This window comes from Papilio xuthus, unplaced genomic scaffold (assembly GCF_000836235.2).
Source record: "Papilio xuthus unplaced genomic scaffold, Pxut_1.1 DF826949.1, whole genome shotgun sequence".
NCBI lineage: Eukaryota > Metazoa > Arthropoda > Insecta > Lepidoptera > Papilionidae > Papilio > Papilio xuthus.
This window is the reverse complement of record NW_013531700.1, coordinates 4,801,131-4,817,779: the sequence shown is the minus strand read 5'-3', so window position 1 is coordinate 4,817,779 and position 16,649 is coordinate 4,801,131. Positions and strand designations below refer to the sequence as shown.

At 33.3% G+C, this 16,649-nt stretch overlaps 1 protein-coding gene across 2 annotated transcripts in view; it reads right to left on the bottom strand.

The window, feature by feature from the left end:
* Window positions 1-16,331, bottom strand: part of brat (tripartite motif-containing protein brain tumor) — a 128,394-nt gene extending 112,063 nt beyond the window's left edge. For both annotated transcript variants that reach the window (XM_013316116.1, XM_013316117.1), the window contains exons 1-2: window positions 16,171-16,331; window positions 15,900-15,989 (exon numbers count right to left, since the gene is read on the bottom strand). The gene's annotated coding sequence lies outside the window, so the exon portion shown is untranslated. The remainder of the gene's footprint in view (window positions 1-15,899; window positions 15,990-16,170) is intronic.
* Window positions 16,332-16,649: the final 318 nt, after the last annotated feature.

The window sequence follows — 16,649 nt, the reverse complement described above, 5'->3', positions numbered from 1 at the left end:
ATAAACTTTGATTCTTATTATAAAACAAACGTGTTGATTTCATATGAAGCTATTAAAATTAAACCTTTGAATATCTATACAAAAGTCACGTAAAACCGAAGGCAAAAGCTATTATCATTTGACAAAAGATGTATCCAGTCTACCTGCTTACAGGTAAAATGCGATAAAGACAGAAGAATACCTTTCTCCGTCGCACATCTCAAATGAGCTGCTGGAGTTAAGAATGCGTTCTACGAACCAACCATCAATCTTTTTGAGTGAAACCTGACAATTTATACGTTCTATAATGACCTTTAAATCATCCTACTTAAGGTCAAAAGTATAATAAACTACAAATAATTATACAGTAAGTAGTAACGTAAAGAAAAGCTCTTACAAATTCTACTCTGGGACGCTTAAAATCGTAATATAAACAACTAGCTGTTGCCTGGGATTTAGACTTCCCTAATTAAAAAAAAACACTTAATTAGTAATCTATATGTTCTTCCAGATTGTGTTCTACATCTATGCCAATAATCGAATTCCGTTAAGCCGTTATAATACCTTCAAGCAAACATCCATCCATCTAAACATTCGAATTTATAATATTAGTATGAAGTAAAAATTCCTTGCTGCAAACATTAGTGACCCAAAGGTACCACAGAGAGGAAACGCGTAATAAATAAAACACAAACACCCTGTACAAGATATTTGTATACAAGGGTCATCGAACTGCATGCTACGCACGAAGATGCGACGTAATTGTACCAGTTTACTCTTATTGTCTACATTACTGTGGGTTTCCATTGTCGAAACACTTGTGAAATGATATATTGTCGTCCCTTACATTCTCTGTGGTAAAACAGAGACAACTATATGGATATCTGTTTCTCTAAAGTGGGACAAATTAGTACGTTAGAATACTAGTTGGGAATAATAGATTCTAGCATCTTACGATTTAAAATATCACTTTATAACTTCTTTATAGTAATAAAATCCATCCATCCAATGATATTAAATACAGTATTACACACACACACACACTATAATTGTTAATTCATAAATTAGTTGTTTTTCTAAACAAACAATTATTTAAAAAAATAAAATAAAAATTCTTTATTGACCAAAAAAAACATTTTCACAAAAATTTTGTGGGCTCTGTCTCCTGAACTAGTAAATAATGTGTTTCAAGAGACAGAACCTTCTCTTATCTATTGCCTAAAGTTTATATAGATTCTTAACATATATGTAAATAAATACAGATTATTATTATTTACATACAAATATAAATACTAGATATATAGTGTGCGATAGTGTTTGTGCATGTGCGCTTAGGTATGTATTGTTTTGTTTATGGTTTTTACTACTTTTCTCCAAATTATTATTTATATTATGTATTTATTCTGTCATGTTTATTGCCATGATATTAAATTTACATGTAAAGGGAAGTCCTTTGCTCCTTAAGTACAGGTCTTCCTAGTTAAGGAGCCAAGGCTTCATCGATTTTTAAATTATTTGTGTATAACATTAAAGATTTCTTCATTTTATTTTTCATTTTCAGTATTAATGCATGCAATATATAAGGACGAGATAAGTAGTTCCCGTAATGTTTTAAAGTTGACACAACATGTGAATTTTGTCCCAACTATGAGACGTAGTTTAAGTCCACTTCAAGACAGGCGTCGTACAAGTTGCTTTAAAGTTAAGCAAGTTAACTGAGTGCTTAAGAACTCAATTTTCCCCGTAAACAGGATCAGAGGCGCATCGATCCGATGTTATTAACCGATGTCATGCTCTTGTAGGGTTACCATCTTTAATTTAGGATATTCCGAAAAAAAAATTGATTTTTAGAAATCAAAGTACAACTGCGAATTAAAGCATAACAAATCAAGTGTTGTCATGATTGAAAATTCATGGTGAGCCCACCGAAATTATATTTTTTAAACAAGAAACTAACTAATCACCCTAACTTAGGGTAGGCTCCGAGCCCCTCGGTGGGGACGTATAGTGAGCTGATGATGATGAAACAAGAAACTAAAGTACAGAAACAAAGAAATGGTAGTGATTTAAATAAAATTTACTAAGATTTCTCAACCGTATTGTGCAGTAATTAATGATTTTATCGATGTTCAACTAAATTTGCACCATAAAGAATTGTAATCCGTTATGAAATGCAAAATTACTATTAATACGTGCCAATTGACAAGTAATAAAACTATTGCAAATGTAATATTTTGCATAATATTGCATTGCAAAAATTATCACAATCCTATCCTAGATAAATTAATTATTTACATTATTCAATCGCTATACAGTTAAGAATTTTTTACGGAAAGTTTACGGAGTTTCAAAAATTATGGTGAACCTATCCTCTCTAGTTATAAGCAGCTATGGATCACTTCAGCTGAGATGCAATCTAACAAATTGATATAACAATACCTATTTTAGATATTGACATTTTCTTTGTGTATTATCACTATCTGTCGCCCGCGACTTCATCCGCGCGGAATTCTAAAAAAACTTAATTAGTAGGCTATGTGTTCTTCCAGACTATGTTCTATATCTATGCCAAATATCATTGAAAATCGTCGAGATGTTCTGGAGATACCTTGAAATAGACATCCATCCATCCAAATATTCTAATTTATAATATTAGTAAGATATCCTCCTATGTTTACTTATCATTTTAACTAAGTTATAAAAAAAATGATACGTATACGTTCTTCCAGACTATTTTCTACATCTATGTCAAATTTAAGCGAGATACCTTCTAACAAACATACATCCATTCATCCAAACATTTGTGTTTCTAAAATTAGCTTTATCTACAAAAATATTCATAAAATAAATTTTAATTGTTTATACGTGACTCGAAAACTTTTTTATAAACTTTTAAAGCAAACATAATTAATTTAATTCCAAAAAAAATTTTATTGTAGTTCCTGTGTTTATTCTAAGTATCTATACACTCATGTTAAATGATAAATATCGATAAGTTGCAACCCGACAAGCAAAAAGATAACTTATTTCTATGTAACACAAAGGTCAAAGTTGTGTATGGCAATTGTTATAGACCGGACGTGGAGACTGCATCAAATTGTAGACGTTGGAATGATTTTAATCATAAAACAAACGACGGTAAATTAATAGTCTATGCACGTAGAGATACCGTAGAATGTCTATGGTTTAAGTTGTCCAGACAAGGGCTTCAAGTCGGTACTTTAGTAGTAACTGAAAATACGTGTATGGTCGTCTTTACAAGATTCTTAATTCGAACCTAATAACACCATTTGGGCTGTATTTTCTAACGTGATCTCTTTCTGATTGACTGTTGGTTTTTGAAACTCAAATCTTTACAAAACATATCGTGATCCCTGTCATCTTTGACAGAAACAGAGATAAATAATCCTCCTTATTATGGTCTCAGAAACCCACGGTCTAACCTTTTAACTATCTATATGTTTTTATTTCACATTAAAAATTTTAGGAATGAATCTACGCTTCTTATAACGCGTTTAGTAGAATATGTATATAATAAAAAAAAACTTGCAAAAATTCGATGCCGTATTTCAGGTTACAACGAGTTCCAAGTTTCCACGAAAACACATGTTGACCGACGCGAACGAAACAAAAAAGTCTCAAATATGACCTAATGTCGAACAAGACGCCCCCGGCAATGATATACGGACGGACAAATAAAAATGTTTAATATCCTCTTTATACGTAGCGATAAAACATTGGCCGCCTAAATTGAGACATTTTATTATTAGAAATACGATTTTGACAGTCATAAACGAACAACGATCCAGATATTATTTCATTTTATGACTCTAAATATCACAATACGAGTCTTCGGGTAGGGTAAAGAGAAAATGGTTTAATGTTCAAGCAAAACATAGAAACTGCATCTTACCGTAGCGTAGGTTTCTGATACCAAATCTGTATATCATATCCACATCCCTCTATCATCTTTGACAAAACAAACAGTATTTTAAAGGAGGATTTCGGTCTCAGAAACCCACATTAAGTTAAATAATTAGAACAAATCAAATAACATATCCTAATAATCTTATTTCTAGACAATTTTATTTGTCAATAATACTAAAAATGTAAAAAGTATGGATGGATAAATGTACAAAATATTAATTTTTAACTATATAACGTTATTCAAACTTTCGTGAGATATTATATACATTAGAGTGATATACATGAGTGAGCGACGGGCCGCGTCCGCGAAATAATACCAGTACCACTCATCCTGATGAAGGGCCCCCGATGGACTCGAAACTAGTCGGTGCCGCAACCGGACGAATATACGTGAGTGTTTAGCCGAGTTTATATATCAGTTTAATTCTATAACGGCTGAAAGAGAGATTAAAGTGTTGAATAGCACTGCTAATAATAAGTACTATATTTGATTGACTTTTTTCCAGTCAGTTAGCATAGTCGCGCGACTTCCGTTTTCCTCGTTGAATTCCCGCCAATGTCAATGACGTTCTCTTTGCAAGGTTGTTTCGAAGCCAACTGATAAGTAATATCTTACTTCTTACTTTTAAATGCGAATGTTGAGATGGATGGATATTTGTTAGAAGGTATCTCCATAACGGCTACATGGATCTCGCTGAAATTTGGCATATGCGTAGAACGTACTGGAACACATAGGCTAATTATGTTTGTTTTTTTTGTTATGAGGAGTCGCGGGTGACCGCTAGTGTACAATAAAAACTATTACTTTTGATTTGATTTAAGTTTGGTTTTGTTCAGCATAAATACCCCGGAAAGATTTTTTCCATTATCATTTTAAAAGCGAATGTTTGGATGAAACGGATCTCGAGGAAATTTGAGATACTTATAGAACGTCTAATAGATAGTCTGGAAGTATTTAGGTTACCAATTAGGTTTTTTTTAATCCCACGCGGACGGAGTCGCGGGCGACCGTCAGTCTATTTATAAGCTTAATTACACGAGAACAACGCTTTGTGAGATGCATTCGGTAATGCGGTAATCATTTGTTTATTGAACCGTGTAATTGGTTTTATACTTAGTGTATTTTGTGGGAGGGTCTATTAAACTTTTTTAGGGTTGACGACAAGGTTGAGCGGTTACCAAAACTAAAAACAACAATTAAATATTATATTTCACTGAAATAACCAAACTTGAAGTAGGAAAATCAGCGGTGGATTTTTAATTTTGTTACTTTCAACTGTCAAAACTATTTAAAACGAATAATTGATATCACTTGGCCTTACACTAAAAACTTTTGCCTCCTTTGCAAGAAAAAATCAAAATGTCAAAAATGTTCTTACTGACATAGCAACAGAAGTGTGCGAGTGGGACAGGTAGTATTCGTATAAGTGTGCGAAAGGTACAGCCGCTATCCGACGTGGTAGTGTACCAGTATGATCGGAGTTGACGACCGCGAGCGAAGGCCGTGCAATCGGTCAGCCGACAAATGTCACGGCCGCGTGGCGACGGGACGTTGTCGTCACTGATGAAAAAACGTGACTCACGCAACGTCTATGACATACCAATAGTCAATAGTTTGTCAACTTCAAAATTAACTTTCATGTTAATTGTAGTTAAACTAACATTAAGCTTTGGACAATGAGATGTAAATCAGCATTTCACAGTTCATCAATGGTAATGAGGTTTGAGGTTAGAAACTAAAGTTGTATAGATTATAAAATTATTAATTTTTTACCGTAACGGACTTCTCTGTTAGGGTCACAAAGGAGTATATTTTTTAAAACGTAATCTTCCAGTGACTTTATAATATAATTAAATGAGTGTACGCTTCGGTTACCTTATAAGTAATTGTGGAACGAAACTATACAGAATGTACACACAAAAGTAATCTTTTAAATAAGTATATTTAATGAAGTTAGTTTTTTATATAACTAATAGTATTTCATAAAATTACACTTATTTATAGCTTAGTGATAGTTAAGATATAGTATACGTGAAGTTCCGGTTAGATAAATTAAAAAATCGCATGATACATGCCAGAGAAAATACGAATCGAATGACGACTCGTCGAAATCGCGCCAACAGCATGGTGGGTACGGATTTTTTATAAGTTGGTCGAGAGTTCGAATCTCGCCATTCGACTATTGTCGTGAAACATATCCTATCACAAGTCTAGATCTTAATTTGAATGGTACGAATGTTAGTAAATTAACAAAAAAAATGGTAATATTTAATTAAAAAATGTCAACTCTACAAATCGATTCAGTCGTTTAGGGTATAAATGGTCATTATAGACATACATAAAAACATTCATACAGCTAAAAATTACACTCTTATTAGTCGGGTACAATGGTTTTTAGAACTAAAAAAAAATTGATTTAACATACATGTTACTCGCAAAGCCAGGGGCGTCACTAACATTTTTTTAAATATTAGCAGATTTTTAGTAAATTTACTAATATTTCTTTTACCATTCCAACTAAGCTCTAGGCTTGTGCTAGGATATGTTTACGACAATAGTCGAATGGCGGGATTCGAACCTCCGACCTCGTGATCGGAAATCCGTACCCTTAACCATTGGGCTATTGACGTTCAAAGGTTTTATGAAGTCTTTATGAAGACATTTCTATAATAACAACTACGTAACTAAATTCCAACTATAGCAAAGTCACGTATCTAAATAGAATAAAAAAAGTGTTGACAACCCTAATTAACGATGTCTAACTTCGAACTGCGTGTGAATTACTCAACTACAAATGAGAATCATTTGCGATGTCTAGTCTAGTCTAGACTAATCTAGTACATACGTACTCAATACTTATATAAAAGTGTTATCGTTCCATTATCAGCCATGCACTTTTTAAATAAATAAATTAAAAAAAAATTAAAAAAAAAATTATATTTGATTGAGATAGTAAAGTAAATACTAATTCGAATACATATTGTTATCCCTTTTACTCGTCTTTTCTGACTTTTATGCCAGTATTTTCTTACACTAGCTGTCGCCCGCGACTGCGTCCGCGCGGGATGAAGAAAGACTTAATTAGTTGACTATGTGTTCTTCCAGACTATGTTCTAAATCTATGCAAAATTTCATCACGATCCGTTGAGCCGTTCCGAAGTTACCTACAAACAAAACACGATATGCCTTTTTGTTTTTAAACCAGACGTATCAGTAAAAATTTGATATTGAACCTAAATCTCTTTGACATATCTGGTAGTCAATTTACTAAGCTATAAGGTCATACGGGTTGCTATATACAGAAGATATGACCCTAAGGATATAGAATTGCGGAATGAAACTAGGAAATAATATGTGGCCAAGGTTAACAGTGAAGGTAGTTCGCATATAGAAAATAATTCTCATTGCGGTGTTCCGTTTAGACGTAATGTTACAATAGATTTTTTCTATACGACATTGCGCTGACCTTACAAAATGGCGTGTTATAAAAATTGCATAAAATATTTAGGTCAATAATTAATTTGTAACTTCGATGTGACCTTGACAGAGTGGAGAAGCAAATTTAAATAAGATACGCGAATGTTTCGAAATACAAAATACGTTTTAAATTAAGGTGAGGAAATTGGCCTTTAGAATCTCATAAACTGTGTATTTTTGGGTTATTTGCAGCACTTTGCTTTCCTGCGATGTCTGTTTAATTTTCAATAATAGCGTTACAATAAATATTACGTTTTTTTATAACATGTACACTGCGAGACAAAGACAAATGTATGTCTTAACGTATGAGAGCGTATGAAACAAATCTATAACGCTCAGCTCTTTCCTAAATTCGATTCGCAATTCGTTATTTTTTGTAGTACAACGTTAAAATATTTTGTGCAATTACTTTAAAAAGTAACATGTTTACAATAATGGAATATTCTAAAGTGTTGCCAAGTAAAAAAATTATAAATTTTTTGGCAAGGTTGCCAGGATTTTCTACGCACATAGCGTAATAAAAGCAACAGTTCATTCATGCTAACGAATCGATATACTGAAATGTTTTTTAAATAACGCAGACGATTTATAAATAAAATTTAAGTATTTTCGTTTAAAAATGTGTTACAAATATACTTGTAAAATTAGCAATGTTATTTTCATTTGAACTGAAAAGTTTTTTTTGGAGTAACATACATAAATAAACATTTGTTGATATTTTAAATCCAATTCTAAAAAAAAAATTAAAATAAAAACACACGGATAAATTAGGAGATAGTTGAAAGGTTTGCGAATAAACCCTAAATAATTATTTAAGGCTATCTTTAAAGTTATTTAACAAACAACTACTAATTATCTATTGATTGATCTCTAACAAATAATACAAAACAAATTACACGATGCGTAATTTACAAACAGATTTACCGGTCGAGATGTCTTTGTAATCATCGACTCGTCTCACAAAGAACTGATGACTAACTAAACTAACATTAGTCGAGTGAGTCAACCGACGAGTACTAAATCGGAGTGAACGCGGCATGGGCCTGAGAACACACTTGCGTGGCGATACGCTCCGTGAACAAAGAAAAAAGGGACTATGAGAATTTTACGACCAGTATATGTTGAACTTACATTTTTATTCCTCGGAAAAATACACCTCACCTACCATAAATGCCTTTGTAATTTGCCTAGGCAAATTACATATCAGTCGATTTCATTCACAAAATGATTTTATATTTAGGCAATTTGTAAAGGCGTCACCAGTCAGTGTTGCGGTTATTTATTGGCTAAATAGAAAACAAGCTAAAGAACTGTCACCTTTAATACGTACTACAATAATTTCCTGACGATTTATAATTTGCCTAGTCAAATTACAAATACTTATAGTCAGTCGGTAACATAGATTTAATAAATGATAAAAAACAAAAGGTCCGTTTAGTCTGGTTGCTTACTGGAAATGAAGAAAGGTTGGGATAAAAAGTGCTATATCATTTAGTGACGGGCTACATTCCCATGGTTAATGATAAGCTTGTTACATGTTTACACGCTCCGTTGACACTTCACAAGTTACGTGAGTATAAATTATAAGATTACGCGTTAAAACATTACAATTTATCATCAGATCACTACAAGACCCACTGAGGGGCTCTGAGCTTAACCTAAGTTAGTGGTGACTAGGCCATAGTCAAACACACCGGCCCAGTGCAGGTTGACTTCGCGTCATTCACGTTGGCCCAGTGTAAGTTGACTTTACGTCAACCACTCTGTGGCCCATTGCAGGTTGACTTCACACATATCTTTGAATTACTTCTCAGATATGTTCAGCATCGCGATGTTTTCCTTCTCTATATGGCTATACTATATAGCTATACCAAGGTCAGAGTGGTTGACAGTTAGTCACCCCAACTTAAGATAGACGAGCCCTTCGGGAACTTAGGAGTTTACGACATTAACATAGTAAGATACTACTTAACCATAAGACGACTGTGGCTTTATAGATTCTATAGTTAGTTTTTGTCGTACTTAGATAAACAACTACCTTTCTTCCTATCTTACTAATATTATAAATGCGAATGTTTAGATTGATGGATGTTTGAAAGTATCTCTAGAACGGCTGAACGAATGACTATGAAATTTGGCATACATTTACAACATAGTCTGGAAGAACGCATAGGACACTAATTATGTTGGTTTTTAATTCCGCGCTGACGAAGTCGCGGCGACAGCTAGTAGCATTCCTTAGTTTGGAGACAATTTCTGTCCTTTCTTTACTGAGCTCCATATTGCAGTTAACAAGATTAATGAATCGGTCTCGCTGTTCGTTCGTATAGAATTAACTGTTTGACAAACGTCCACGGTCATTTTAATTTGATTTTTTTTAAGCCAATTTGTTAAAAAAAAATTAAATTTAGTTAATATCAAGTAAATTTAAAAATATTTTTTATGTGCTAGATAAGTCTCATTGACTATGAAAGCAATATTTATCTAATACTAGTTGTCGCCCGTCCGCGAGGAATTAAAAAACTTAGTAGTCTATGTTTTATGTCTATTACAAATTTTAGCGAGACCCAGCTGTTCTGTATCTTCTATCAAACATTCATTCACCAGTCATCCTAGCATACAACTAAACGTTCGTATTTAGGTTTAGTATATTTTTGACCTTTCATTGTGAATAAATTATTAGCTCGATTGCCTTAAAGTTATTGTCATTTGTGACATTGCAAAACGAATCGGTCAAACAGTCCCGATTCTAAATATAACATTCGTATATTTTACCCTTTAATATTGAATGGTTTCAATTAAGGTCCATTCAACTGACCGACGACATTATATTTCTTTTCTGTTTTGACGGTCGTCATGGTAACGGCGACGTAAGTAGCCGTCCACCCTACCGGTCGTAATTGAATGATTGCACTTAATTGTACCGAACGTTCCCGGGCCTTTTGTTAAAAGTCTGAGGATGTGGTCTAACCGCCACATAACGTGCGAGTTCGTTTTGAATCGATCGCTTTCGAGAATTGCGTTCGAAATTCAAAATTACGTTCTATAATTGTTTTAATGTTATTTGAAATTCGTTCTGAAATACGATAATGTTTATTTAAATTGTAATTGTAAAATTAATTTTATTTTAATGAACAATGTAATCATTTAATGATTCAAACATAGTTGAACAAATGCGATTGATTAAAAATTCTATTTCTTAATTTAGTTCTTACGCTTTAAGAATGTAAAAAAAAATTCCAACCACAATTTTTTTCTATGTCCACAAACATTTTAATTAAATGCAAGGAATGAAAAAAACAAATTTTTTTAACTTTTATTAAAATAAAATGTGGTGAAATTCGCGTTAATACTAAAATGATTACACATTTTTAACAGATCTTCTTAAGAAAACGTAATTCTAAGGAAAACTCGAGCGGTAAGAGAAACTTTAATTAAAAATATTCGCCGCGAGCAAAGCCGCGGACAAAAGGTTGTTCACAATAACGTTGACTAAGGTCAGTTAAATAGATACTACCATGTCAAATTGAACCTTGCTACGTTAGGATAGAGTCGAAAGTACTTTGGCAGAACGTTATCAATGCTTGTCAATACTTTCGTGCTTTTATCGTTGGGCGTAATAAAGATGTGTTGATGGATTTATAGCCAAAGCATAAAACTGAATCTGGAAAGATAGACATATAGATATAACAGTATTTATAACCAACTAGCGATCGCCCACGACTACGTCCGCGCAGAATTAAAAAAAACTTACTAAGTAGCCTATGTGTTCTTCCAGACTATGATCTATGTGTGCCAAATCATCAAAATCCGTTGAGCCGTTCCAGAGATACCTTCAAGTTATTCATCCATCCACCCATCCATCTAAACCAGTAGTTTTTCCCCCCATATTATATATATTTTCACATATTTAAAAACCACTATAAGTTCAAATTAATTAAATTAATTATTGTGACCTATATCAGTATATTAACGGAGGATTCTAAACGAAACTTTTACTATAACAAGCAACTTTTGACCTGCAGCGCCCACAAGGGGGCGTTATCGCCCACTTTGGGAAAGACTGATCTAAACTTTCTCATTTATAATATTAGTAAGATGTCCACGTCATCTAAGGACCTTCGTACACAAGGCAACGTAAATCGTTTAAAGTAATATTGGGTGGTTACGTCGTGAGAATCGCGTTGCGCGCTCATACAACATTGAATCGTCGACGCGTGTCGTCGATTCGACCAATACAGGAATAACGACATATCAACTGATTACTCCGCCATTTTGAAATTTGCACCGACTTGTATCACAGCGATCTTGATTGCGTAAGTCGCTTAGTGACTAAACTCGCCGAGTTTCGTAGATTTATGATGCCTATCTACAGAGGGCCTGTGTTTTATTGGTCCACAACATCCGGCCATTTAATGAACGATAGTCAAATATTTCAACAATGAAAACCATAGACTACACAACAAAGATGTAGACAAGACCACCCACTAGATGAGTCGACTATTGGACAATGGTAAGTTTTCAGTTAAATAATGTCATCAACATTATATATTTTCAATACGTAAAACTAAGTCATATAAAATTGAAAAAAAAAAAAAGTTTCGTAAGCGGACCTCGATCGCATCGGTCTAATGAAACCTGGAATCCTCTTTGCGTGGCAATGCTCGTGCCTTTGACGAGGCAGCTTGTTTTTTTGCGATTCGGCATTCGCCAATCGGCTTTGTTGACGGTACAAATAGCTGGTCACATTCAAAAGACCTTTGCAAATAAATATACGATTCCAATGAACGGTCAGAAAATTAAACGATCAACGCTGAAATAGAATTTCATATAGAAAAAAAAAATCTATCAATTTTGTTTTTAATACGTCGTTATCAATACTGAAGATTTCTTTATAATTACATTTCAATCTATCAAAGTAAGTCTAAATTAAATTACATATATGATCTGAACAAACAGACCAAATCACATAAAATAGTATACCTACGAAATAACTAAGTTTCGTGGAAAAAATAATTCTATAGTTAGATTGAAGATATTCGTAGTAGGAAAATAACTAGCGTTTGTTGATAAAATATCTTCCATACAAATAGGTATATCTAAATATGGACGGCAAGTATCGGTTCCCGGAAAGCGAGCATAAATAGATGATAAATATTGTTGCTTCATATTGGATATATAAAAAGCCGTCACCTTGGTTACGGTTAAATATATAATATATGTAGAAATATATCACGACTTTTCTAAAATATAAATATAACTAACATATATGCGAATGTTTAGATGGATATTTGTTAGAATTTGTAACCTAAATGGCTGATTGGATCTTGATGAAATTTGGTATACGTAGAACAGTCTGGAAGAACATATAGGCTACTAAGTTTAATTCCGCGCTGACGGAGTCGTGGGCGACAGCTAGTGTTATTACTCTCTCTCTCTCTCAAGGTGCCCCTCCATTTAATGGAGGTTGGCCGTCATCTTATTACTAAGAACATGAATTTAATAATTCAAATTTATTTAAAAATTACAATTTCTCTTAAACTATCAATAACAAATAATTCAAAGATTCGAATCAAAATCGATAAATTGATTTAACACGTTCCATGCTGTTTTATGAGTACGCTATAGTGGCATTGAATGTGTTAAAGATTCCTATAGACCTTCACCGTGCTTTAGAAGACCATGTTTCAGTATGTTATAACGCATTGTTATATTTTCTTTATTATATTATATAAAGCGGTCCAATTAAAAACCAGCGCCCCAGTTGGCTCAGAGTTGAACGCCACTTAACATAAAATATATTATATTCTTTTGTCTAGTCTAGCATGTTTTTTGTACTACATTTTAACATATGCTATACTAATTATAACATACTAGGAAATATATTTTATAATTACGATATTACTATCTGTCGCTAGCCGTGCGCGTGGAATAAAAAAGTAGCAGCCTACGTGGTCTTCCGGATTATGTTCTACATCTATGCCAAATTTCAGCGAGATTAGTTGAGCCGTTCCGGAGATACCTTCAACTAAACATCCATCTAAACATTCGCATTTATAATATAAGTAAGATAACAGTTCCTAAGTGTAACAAAAGGACAAAGATTTAAGACTCAAACTTCTAAAACTAGCATCAATTTGAAGAAAAAAAATGGCCATATTAACAAATTGCCATCCAAATTAGTATTTGCAACGTCTTCTTTTTTCAAAACAAGAAAAAAAGTACTGGCTGTTTACAATTAGAAGAAAAAAACACCATTTTGGCGCCAAATAGATTCGTTCCATAACATCTGGCAGTCTTTATGATTCCGATTTGTTTGTTTTAAAGTTAATACGAGCGTTGCCTCACGTATACAGTAACGTTTCTTGGAATATTAAATATAACTAATTTGTTTTCCCATTACCGACCACAACAAACCATACAAAGACTAGACATCCTTTTACGTCTTAATAACTAAAATAAGACTTATAAGAAACAACTTCAATGACAAAAATTGACGAAAAATTTTGTTTAAAAACACAAAGATATCCAATGTTTTGAAGGGTCAAGTTTATTCCAAGATTTTCAAAATTGAATCATCATGTTTAAACATCAATGTGTTACAGATAAGTTTTGCATACTACAAAATTAAAAACGCACTAACATAAGTGTCCTCCTAACAGACTAATAATGCGTCTTTCTAAACTAGTAGATTAAAGAAAGCAGAGTTATTTTATTCCATAATTCTGCTAGTTAAAATCCTATCGATAGAATGTCTCCGAGAGACATATATGTCAAAGACAATGACATGTGAAATGAAGTGCGGTCACAATGCTGGAATAATTGAATAGACTTTTCTTATTGGAATACGGAATGTAATCTCATACGCATGAATATGCAAATCAGTGGCTTTATTATAGAAATTAAGACGATAGCGTCAATATTTGCATATTGCTCCGACAAGGAATTGAATTACATATCCCTCTATATTTGTCTTAGGGCAATTTCAGACGTCGGTGTTAGGTCAAACTACATATTTGTTATGAAGGTTTCATTTAAATAAATAATTCGGCGATTTAATAAATGTTTTCTAGTTTAAAAGTTAGGCTTTTGAGTCATTTTCATTGTGAAATGTTATTTTAAATACTGGCGATAGACAATTAACAGTGAATAAGAGAAAAACTTTTACAGCTCGAAGTTCAAAAAAATTAAAAATAAACATAGAATCTCCTTACAACTTTTTCACATATCTTTTTTTGTACATAGATTATTACAAAATAGGACTGGAATATTTTAACAGTGTTGTTTAGATTTTTACTATCTTAAGTCAGCGTTGAACTGTATAAAAACTTGCAAGTTGTTAACTTGTCAACTACGTAACTAGCCTCTAAGATCGGTATCGACGTGACCGGAATTGATATCCGGCATAATTCTCCTCCCCCTCCCACCAATACCCCACCGAGTCCTATTGATCGTGTTAACTGGTCACACAATAATTAAAATACTCATAAACGTTTTCTACCCTTTGTACTTTCTACAATTTGATATTCTATATTTTTAATCTTTGGTCACAAAAAATTTACCGGCTCATTATTTTTTTGTAACAATATTGATATTAGGTAAAATTACAAATCGAACATATTTTTTTTATTTCTACAAAGACTTTGATCTCTGGACTTAAAAATTACAAGCAAATTCGTTCCATTCAAAACCTGTTATTACCGAATAAATGCAATTATATTTAAGTTGCATTACAATTCCTTATCGCTATGACACGTATTTTATCTAGATTTCGAAAGGACAGGCGATAATTTAAAGTATATTACTAAACATTACGTTATAAACGAATTACAAATTTCAACATGACTACCCACAACTAGACTAAAGCACCAAACATATACATCACCGCAATATTATTTTTACCTCAAAGAAATAATAACAAAACTGTCTAGATTTGAAGTAAGTTTGATAGACACTTTCATGCCGTTAATAAATTCAAAATGACAGCCGTTAACGTTTAACGGAAATATCAAACGGAAAAATTACATAATTGAAACAAAAGAAAATGTAATATAATAAAAAATATCGCAGGCATTGTAATAAAAATTACTTTGTAATGTTTATTGAATAAGAATTGTACACACGAACAAAGAATCGATGCGTGCGGACACGCGTTGAAGCAACAGGTAACACAATACAGTCGAAGGCCTGATCAAATGTCAAACAAAAGGTTACAAAATTATATAAAGCATGCTCATAGCATAATATATGCTCCGATTCTATCTTTCATACACAACCTAATTATTAATTACAAAGAACCAATCGGCTTACGTAAGATGTTAGCAAATCGAAAAGTACAGACCTAATAAAATGGAAAGGATCGAGGTCGCCGGTCACCGACATAAAACAGGAAAAATATACAGGCTTACAATAAACTATTATAAGCAAATGTTACAATATCTATACACACGCGATTAAACGGACAAAAAATTATAATCAGATGACGGTTTGCCAAACCACAAATTTGTATACGTACCTGGTGGTTTACGATTTAATGAAGCACGTTCACCTCAAACTATGGCTTTGTTTTAAAGTCAACGGCTCCCGATCAAACCGTACGGTTAATCTGAAAATAGAAACGAACCTTTATTAATGTACCGCCCTGTGAATCATAAGACGCGTCAACTATCCCAACGTATTTATACCCAGGACGAAGGGAAGTGTAAAAAAAGTAAAACCGAACAACAATGTTAAACGATCGTAAACAACTCGAATAGTACAAATTTAACACAATAACTGATACGCACCGATTGTTACAATCACAATTGTTGTCCACAAACGCACGTGAATTTGAAAAAATAACGCACTGGATATTTCGAAGTAAAACTAGTTTATATTGTCCGATCGCATCACAAAGCACAGCAGGCGTCCGTTCTCGACAGCGGTCCGCGCGAGACTAAAGCGAGTGGAGCGCCCTCTCGTCCGCCCCGATGTGCACTAGTGTGTATTCCGTACTTGTGGGGGTGTGCCCTGCGCCCCGTACCACACTTTTATTTATTTTGAAATACAGGGTGAATAAGGAGATTGTATTTATCAAATATAAAACGCAACATGTACTATATAGTATACTTATAATGGAGGATTTGGACAAGGATATATTATTCAAGTGAGGCGTCGTTGCTTTGTAAACGGCCGTGAACCGACAAGTCAGCGGCGGTCATTGCCACGGGCATTGGGTATAAAAATATACGTCACCGCATCTTTTACGTTCTATTATCCATATGAA